The following is a 9,033-nucleotide window of genomic DNA, read 5'->3' on the forward strand; positions in this document are numbered from 1 at the left end:
GAGCCAGGCCATGTCCAGTCCAATCTCCTCCCCAGCCTTTGGGTTCCTGATCTGCACTGGGGGGTGGGGGCCGGCAGGGCTGGAGCCCAGGTGCCAGCCAGGTAGCCTGGGCTCTGGGCAGTTTTCTTGCGGAAGACGGGCCATGTGCCTGTGCTGAAGGACTTGCCTAGAAGCAGGCGCTTCACAGCTAAGCTGGGACTCTCAGGCACGCTTGGTAGCTTGGGTGGCCTTAACCGGGAGGGGAAACCCGGTGGGGCTGCTCTGAGAAGGAGAATGCTAATGAGGAGGCCCCTTGATCTGGATGGATGGAGGCGCTTAGAAAACCAGTGAGGAGGGAGAAATACCTTATTTAGCTAAAACACTGGGCTGGTGACTTAATGCTGAGGAAACGAAGCGCAGACATTAAGAAACAGTTCTTTGTAAGCATTTCTTGGATTGAAAAAGGCTTTTATCATAGTGCAAAGGGTGGTGGGTGGTTGAAAAAACAGTTTAAAGAAAAGAATTTGTGTAGGTAGGAGTATAGAGTCTCCTCAAAGAAAGAATCGGCTTTGTTTATTTTATTTTTAGGCAGCAGAGGCAGAGATTTTTCGGCATCAATACATCTGATTTTCTACCAGCACTTAGCTCTGTGTGTGTGTGTGTGTGTGTGTGTGTCTGGGGCAGATGTATGGAAGGCAGATAGACTGTCATTCTACTCTTTTTTGAAAGAAAGATTTTTGCTATAGGACATGTATGTGCTTGTCAGAGAGAGACAAAGAGACAGAAAGTGAAAAAATCCTCTCTCCCCCCAGGGGGGACGGCCACACTGCAGTCCCTTCTCCATTTTCCTCTGGCATTTTGGGCTCCTCTGGCATTTTGGGCATGCACGCACATGCGCCAGTGAGTTTTAAGCTGGGACTTGAACTATGGTCGACTATGTGAGAGTCCAGCTATGTAACCATTACACCACCTGCTGGTCCCATCCACTCTTTTAAGAGAAAGTGAGAAAGCTCCCCCTGGGGGAGGTGATGGCTAAGCCACAGTCCCCGCTCCTCCACTTTCCTCTTGGGGTTTTGAGCATACACTCACATGCACCGGGCATGCTTCTCAAGTCATTGGATCTGAGACTCGAACTGCATACCTGGCCTGGTGGAATCCGGCCACCTTACCTACCATACCACCTGCTGGCCCATCACTACACTCTTAGAACTCACTTGCCTTGCAGGATAAACACCTGAAAGTATGGTAGCCTGTGGAAGAGTAATATAGTCAGTTTCCTTTATGCTCTGGGGATGCTCTAGACTTCTTACTCCTGTGCTGTTTTATAGCCAAATAGGCTGCAAGATGAGCAAACGGAAGCCCTCACTCTTCCCACCACAAGCTAGCCTCTAGCAGCAGGTACCACAGATGGGAGACCAGCACTGAACGCCCTGGATAGAGAGAGGGAGCTGCAGTATTGAGAGCCTCCTTGTAGGGTGATTTGGAAGCAAAGATGTTCACAACTAAGACGATTTCTCAGCGGTGGCAGCCCCAGCCTGAGAAGCCATTGCATCAGCATCCTGCTGGTTTACCTGTTTTCCCTCTGGGCCTCGGACGGACATTACAGCCCCTCTGTTCAGGGTTTGCATGCCTCTGCCTTGTCCCTAGTTACCAGGGCTGGGAGTCTCTGATCAGGGCGTTACTGCATAATCCTTTTTATAAGTTGCTGCATTCAGTTTGTTCGTAGTTTGTTGAGGATTTTTGCTAATGTAGTCATAACAGTATTGGTCTGTAGTTTTCTGGTGATGTCTTTGTCTGGTTTTGGTGATGGCAGCGTCCCGTCCTCACAGAGTGAGTTGGGAGGTATTCTGTTCTATTTTTTAGAAAGAGTTTGTGAATGATTGGTGTTCATTCTGCTTTAGATATTTGGTAGAATTTAGTGTTGAGGCCATTTGGTTCTTGAGTTTTCTTTGTAGGAAGGTTTTTTTTTTTTTGGAGAGGTTTTTGCTATAGGGCGCGTGCACTCGCCAGACAGGTAGAGAGAGACAGAGAGACAGAAAGTGAGAAATCACCCCCCAGGGGGGATGGCCACGCTGCAATTCCTTCTCCTCCATTCTCCTCTTGGGATCTTGGGCACGCACGCACATGCGCCCATCGTGAGTTTTAAGCCACCGGGTCCAGGACTCAAACCGCGGTCAACTACATGGGAGTCCAGTGACATAGCCATTATGCTAACTGCTGGTCCCTGTAGGAAGTTTTTGATGAATAATTTAATCTCTTTACTTACGTAGGTATATTCCAATTTTCTACTTCTTCTTGAGTCAGTTTTGTTAGTTTGTTTCTTTCTAGGAATTTGTCTATTTCGTGTAGGTTATCTAATGTGTTGGATTATTCATTGTCTATAGATTCTTTTATAGTCCTCTTTGTTTGTAAAGTTAGTAGTAACTTCTCCTCTTTCATTCCTGATTTTAGTCATTTGAGTCTTCTCTCTCTCTCTTACCAGTCTAGATAAAGGTTTGTCTGTAAAGAACCAGTTTTTGGTTTTGTTAAATTTCTCTGTTGTTTTTCTGGTTCCTCTTCCATTTATTCCTGCTCTAATATGTATTCTCTTTCTGCTTGTTATAGTTTTCTCTTCTTTTTCTACTTTCTTAAATGGCAGGTTAGATTATGGATTTAAGCTCTCCTTCAAGGGTGTGGTCAGGGTTTCTGAGGTCCCCCCTTCCTGGTTTCTATAACCTCACACCCTCATTCCGGGATATGTGTGCATTCACTTATGTAGAGAGATTGCTGAAGCAGACTGCTTGGTTTTGCCCCTGAGCAGGAGTTGGCAAACTTCCATAAAGAGCCAGATAATAAATATTTTGGCTGATGTGGGCCTTATGTCTCTGTCACAGCTATAGAACCATGATGGTATGAAAGCAGCTATAGACAACATGAAAAAACAGGCAGAACTGTGTCCCAGTAAAACACACACTCACTGAGTAGGTGGTGTGGTGATCAGGGAAGCTGGATCTGACATGGCCAGATGTGTGGTTTGAATCCTGGACCTGGTGGCTTGAAAATCATGCTGGGCGTGTGTATGTACTTACCCAGAATCCTAAGATGATACTGGAGGAGAAGGGATTATGACGTGGCTATCCTACCTGGGGGGGTGATTTCTCACTTTCTCTCTTTTCTCTCTTTCTGGTGAGTGCACGCATCACATGGCAAAAACAAAAACAAAAAATAAATAAACCAAAACTTTATTATCAGGCAGAAACAAAATTTGACCAGTAGGTCCAAGTTTGCTAACACCTGCCCTAGAGCTTCAAAATCTAGGACATCTAGTCACTTAATGCTGTGATTTAAAAAGCTGGCAAAATCTTCTCATTGTTCCCTGTGCTCCAGATCCCTCCTCATCACTTCCATGAGGCCGTGGTAGCAAGCCAACTCTGTGGGACCAGGCTTCTTGGACAGTGGAGAAGACTCACCTTTGGGCTTCTTTGGAGCTGCTACCCTGTTTACACCAAAATGTCTAGCTTCAACCCACATTGACATGTGTAAAAGCATTTATTATTGGCTACCATGCTTTGTGCTGGACTCTCGAACAAAGAAAATGGAGGACTGGGAAGCTTTTATAGACCTGACACAGGCCTAGTGTTTTTTGTTAACACATGTGTAGAACATATGAGGGGTCCTTAAAACACTTGTGGAAATGCATATTGTGAAAACACTATGCGCGGATATAAAATACTTCTTGTACCAAAATGAATTTATATTTTAAGTCTATTTTTCCACAAACTTTTTGAAGTTTTCTGTTCTTTTTTAGAGAGGTCTTTGCTATAGGGTGCATGTGCTCGCCAGAAAGACAGAGAGAGACATAGAGACAGAAAGCGAGAAATCACCCCCCAGGGGGGATGGCCACACCACAATCCCTTCTCCTCCATTCTTCTCTTGGGATCTTGGGCACGCATACACACACACCCAGTGTAAGTTTAAGCCACCGGGTTTGGGGCTCGAACTGTGGTCACCTACATGGGAGTTCAGCGACATAGCCAGTACGCCAGCTGCTGGTCCCTATTCGTAGGCATTTAATTAAAGGATAGAAAAACCCTCAGTCGGAAAAACACTTGCACATCTATGTTTATTACAGCATTATTTACAATTGCTAGGACATGGAATCAACCCAAATGTCCAAAATAGATAACTGGATTGAAAAAAATGTGGCGTATGTACTCTATGTAATACTACCCAGTCATGAAAACAGTGAGGTCCTGACATTTGATACAAAGTGGACGAATATGGAAGACTTAATGCTAAGCGGAGTAAGCCAGACTAGGAAAGACAGACTTTACATATCCCCACTCAATATATACCGATTCTCTGTGCTATATAGCAAAAACTGAAAGTGAGGATGGTATAGAAGCAGGGAGGGCAATGGTAGATGCTAGAGATAGTAAGGATAGAGGGAATACGGGGGTGGTAATGGAGGAAGGGAAACAGCAAGAAAAAAAGTATGTTTAATTGGCAGAAAAGCTATTTGCGGATGATAATGTTTTTTAGTAATGTCTTTATCTTGACTGATATGCATGGTATTTGTGCTGGAAAAAGCAACATTGTACACTGTAAAGATAAATGTGATTAAATGTAAATTAAAATTTTTAAAAAATGGTGAGTGACACCTTCTAATAATATAGTGGGGAGTTGGTAATTTTTCAGTAGGAAATAAAAAAAATGGAATGACTGTGAGTATAAACTTTAGGAGGAAATAAAAATACTTTTAAAATATGATAAACTTTGGGGAGTTTACACGTTAAACAAGTTGCCAGGAATGTCTTCCAAGGAAAAGTAGTATTCTGTTGGAAGGTAGACAGGCTCTGGGGTAGTTGGATTGCTCTGGCGAGGGCCTGGCAGTCACTGAATGTCCACTGATGGCCTGAGCGGTGGCTTGAGCTCTTACCAGTCCTGTGCTGGCTGCAGGTGAGCTGGTGAGGGGAAGCCTTGAGTCCTGGGCTGCTTTCCTAAACATACGACATGGCTGTATTTCACCCCAATTTAGGCTTTGCATAAGTATAATAATATTCTTAATATATTTGTCTTTATTTTTTTAATAATTTTTTTAATTGCTAAGTGTTATTTATTGTAGCCAGTTTACACACCAGAGATAATGTTAAGAAAAAGTTAGTTTACTCCCATACCCCTGTGGTGACCCATGTAAACACTCAGTGTTTTTTTGGGGTACCTTCCCCTATTTCTGTGTGCACTTTTATAGATTTTTGCAACGCTTGCTTGTTTTTACAGACCCCTGTGGTGACCCATGTAAACACTCAGTGGTTTTTTTTTGGGTACCTTTCCCTATTTCTGTGTGCACATTTATAGATTTTTGCAATGCTTGCTTGTTTTTACAAAAATAGGCACAGGGACTAGTAGGTGGTGTGGTGGTTAAGGAGCTGGACTCCCACATGGCCAACCGTGGTTCACCGGGCATGTGTATGTATTTGTCCAATGTCCCCAGAAAAGAGGTGAGTGGAGAAGGGGGTGTGGTGTGGCCATCCCCCAGGTGGTGATTTCTCACTTTCCCTCTCACTGTCTTTTTCTCTCTTCAGTGAGCAGATGTGCCCTAGACAAAAAATAAAAAGGCATAAATTTTATACTCTATTCCATGGCTTGCAGTTTTCACTTAACATTGTCAAGGTCTTTTTCTTGGTCAATGCTGTCAACCAACGCTTTGCAAGTAGTTACTTAATATTGTGTGAAATGAATGCACCGTCATTTATGGCACATTTCTGTTCCCTAGTCACTCCTTATTCCCTTCTGTGTGAATAGTTTTATTCATTTTTCATTCCTAGCAGTCTATATTTTTGTTTTCCATTTTCTTCTTAATCAGCCAGGGGTTTATATATTTTATTGATTTTTTTTAAAAAAAAGATCAGCATTTGTTTTACATCTTTCTCTTGTTATTTTTTCTCTTCATTAATTTCATATTTACTTAAATTAAATACATTATTCTCTGTTTATTTATATTGATCTTTTATGACATCTTAAACTAATGTTTTGTCCCTTTATTTTTCTCCTTTATTTATTTATTTTTGGAGAGGTTTTTTGCTATAGGGCGCATGCACTCGCCAGACAGACAGAAAGTGACAGAGAGACAGAAAGCGAGAAATCACCCCCCAGGTGGGATGGCCACGCCACAATCCCTTCTCATCCATTCTCCTCTTGGGATCTTGGGCACGCACGCACACGTGCCCGGCTTGAGTTTTAAGCCACCGGGTCCGGGATGTGAACCGCGGTCGGCTACATGGGAGTCCAGCGACATAGCCATTACACCAACTGCTGGTCCCTCCTTTTTAAACTAATTTAAAAATTGATTTGGGCCAGCAGGTAGCTTTGTAATTAAGGATGCTGGACTCCTACAAGGTCAATCGTGGTTAGACTCCTGGACCTGGAATCTTGCTTTCTCACCTTCCCTTTCTCTCTCTCTCTCCCTCTCTCGCTCTGTCCCTCTCTGGTCTAATTAAGATAAATAAATAAATAAAGTTAAATAAAATAATTATTTAAAAACTTGATCATATCTTTTTTCCTTCTGAATACAAGTTTGATTGGGCCTCTTGAGTTTTTAAGTAAAACATTCTCCTGTTTATTTCTTTTTAGATAATTTGAAATTTTTATTTCTCCAGACTTTGGCAACACAGATCAAATTGATTTCTATTGGATTTTTCTCCTAGTTGATATGGAAGTTCTGCTATGCTTTTAGTTCTGCTAATAGTTAAAAATGTACCCTAAGAAGCCGTAATTACACGTATTTCTTTCTATTGTACTTTTTCTATACTTCTCAGCCAAGGCACATGACTCACCTCATTGACCAAATATGAAACCTATGATACTCCTACTTTCCTTCTCTTCATAAACACCGTTACCTCTTACTCCTAACTTAGATTTTGAGGAGATAGTTTAATTTTAAACTGTATTTTTTATTTCTTTCCCTTAGTCTCTTTGGTTTCAAGAATTCTTATTTATAATTTATATTGCAAATTTCCAGGGACATTATCATCATCTATTTCATACTGATGAAGTATTTTATGCTATTTATAACAGTTACTATTTTCTCATCTTCAGTAGCTAATAAATAAGAATGATAATTCTAATAGCTATCATTTCTATAATGCTATGATCCAGATATCATTTTAGGACTCTACATAATTTTTTTTTCATTTAATCTTCACAATAACCCTTTTTAATAATAATCATTATTATAATTTCTAATTTGCATGTAATAGTTGTGCATATTTGTGGGGTGCAGTGTAGTTTTTTTAAAACATGCTTATCATGTGTAATAATCAAATCAGGGCAATAAGCATATCCACCATCTCATTTATCATAACTTTGTGCTGTGTACATTCAAAATCTGCTCTTCTGGTTATTTTTAAATATATATTGAATTGCCACTTTGCTGTGGTACAATATTTGATAACCCATTTCACTTATTTATCTGAATTCTGTTTTTTTTTTTTAACTTTATTTATTTATTTTAATTTGACCAGAGAGGGACTGAGTGAGTGAGCAAGAGAGAGAGAGAAAGTGAGAAAGCAATCTGCCAGATCTGGGACTCAAACCACATTGGTCATGTGGCAGTCCAGTGCCCTTAACCTCCACACCACCTGCTGGCCCCTTTGTCTGCAGTCTTGTATCTGTTAATGAAGTTCTCCCCATCTGTCTACCTACTTTCCTGTCTAGCTTCTAGTATTAACCACTATATTCTCTACTTCTGTGAAATTGAATCTTTCAGCTTCCATTAATGAGTGAGAACATGCAGTATCTGTCTTCCAGTTCTTGGTTGATTTCACATGACATTATTTCCTCTAGGTTCACCCATTTTGCCTCAAATGACATTTTCTTTATCAGTCATCAATTATTGGGCAGTTAGGTTTATTCTGTATCTTAGCTACTCTGAATAGTACTGCAATAAACATGGAAGTGCCACTATTTCTTCAACATATTAACTCCTTTTCCCTTGGGAAGGTACCCAGTAATGGGATTACTGGATTATAAGGTAGCTCTATTTTTAGTTTTCTTTGAGGAACTATCATACTGTTTTCTATAATGGCTATACTCATTTACCTTCCCATCAATTGCTTCTCCATAGCTTCACCAGAACTTGTCATTCTTTGCTTTCTTTCTTCTTCTCCTCCTCCTCCTCCTTCTTTGATAAATAATGGCCATTGTAACTTGGGCAGAGTGATAACTCCTTGTGATTTTGATTTACATGTCCCAAATGATTAGTGACGTTAGCATTTTTCTTGTGTTTCTTGATCATTATTTTTGTTTTCTTTGAGAACTATCTGCACATTTAAAATTGGAATATTTGTGGGTTTGACTACTCCCTTATATAATCCGGGTATTAATTCCTTGTCAAGTGGAAGTGAAAATCTTGTGAAGGTTTTCCCCCATTCTGTAATTATTTCTTGTAGGTTGCCTCTATAGAGTTATTGATTGTTTTCTTTGTTGTACAGAAGCATTTTAGTTTAATGTAGTCTCACTTGTCTGTTTTTGGTATTGTTGCCCATGCTTTTTGAGATCTTATCTAAAAAATCTTAACCTAGATCAATGTCCTGAATTGTTTCCCTAATGTTTTCATCTAGTAGTTTAATTATTTTGAGTTTTACATTAATAGTCTTTATTGAGTTAACTGTATATATGGTGTGAGATAGGGATCTAGTTTCATTCTTTTGTAAATGGATATCCAATTTTCCTAGCAACATTATTTGAAGAAATTGCCTTTCCCTTATTGAATGTTCTTTTTAGCTTCTTGTAATAAACTCTCTTTTTAAAAGATTATTAATTAAATTAATTAATTATTATTATTTTAAATTTGCTTTAGGGAATGTCCACTCACCAGAGAGAGACAGAGCAAGGAAGGGAAATTGAGAAAGCAAGCTGCCAGGTCTGAGGACTCAAACCATGATCAACCATGTAGGAGTCCAGTGCCTTAACTACCATGTCATCTGCTAGCCCCACAATAACCTTTTGAAGTAAATACTCTAATTTCCCATGTGTCATACTTGAGGAAATGAAGCACAGAGAGGTTAAAACTCT

General features: G+C 40.3%; 1 protein-coding gene across 1 annotated transcript in view; it reads left to right on the forward strand.

Annotated features, from left to right (window-relative positions):
* The window catches only part of SLC12A8 (solute carrier family 12 member 8), a 158,019-nt gene that overhangs the window by 30,490 nt on the left and 118,496 nt on the right, over positions 1–9,033 (forward strand). The gene's annotated exons all lie outside the window — the stretch shown is intronic.

This window comes from Tupaia chinensis, unplaced genomic scaffold (genome assembly GCF_000334495.1).
Source record: "Tupaia chinensis unplaced genomic scaffold, TupChi_1.0 Scaffold000415_1, whole genome shotgun sequence".
Classification (NCBI taxonomy): Eukaryota; Metazoa; Chordata; class Mammalia; order Scandentia; family Tupaiidae; genus Tupaia; species Tupaia belangeri.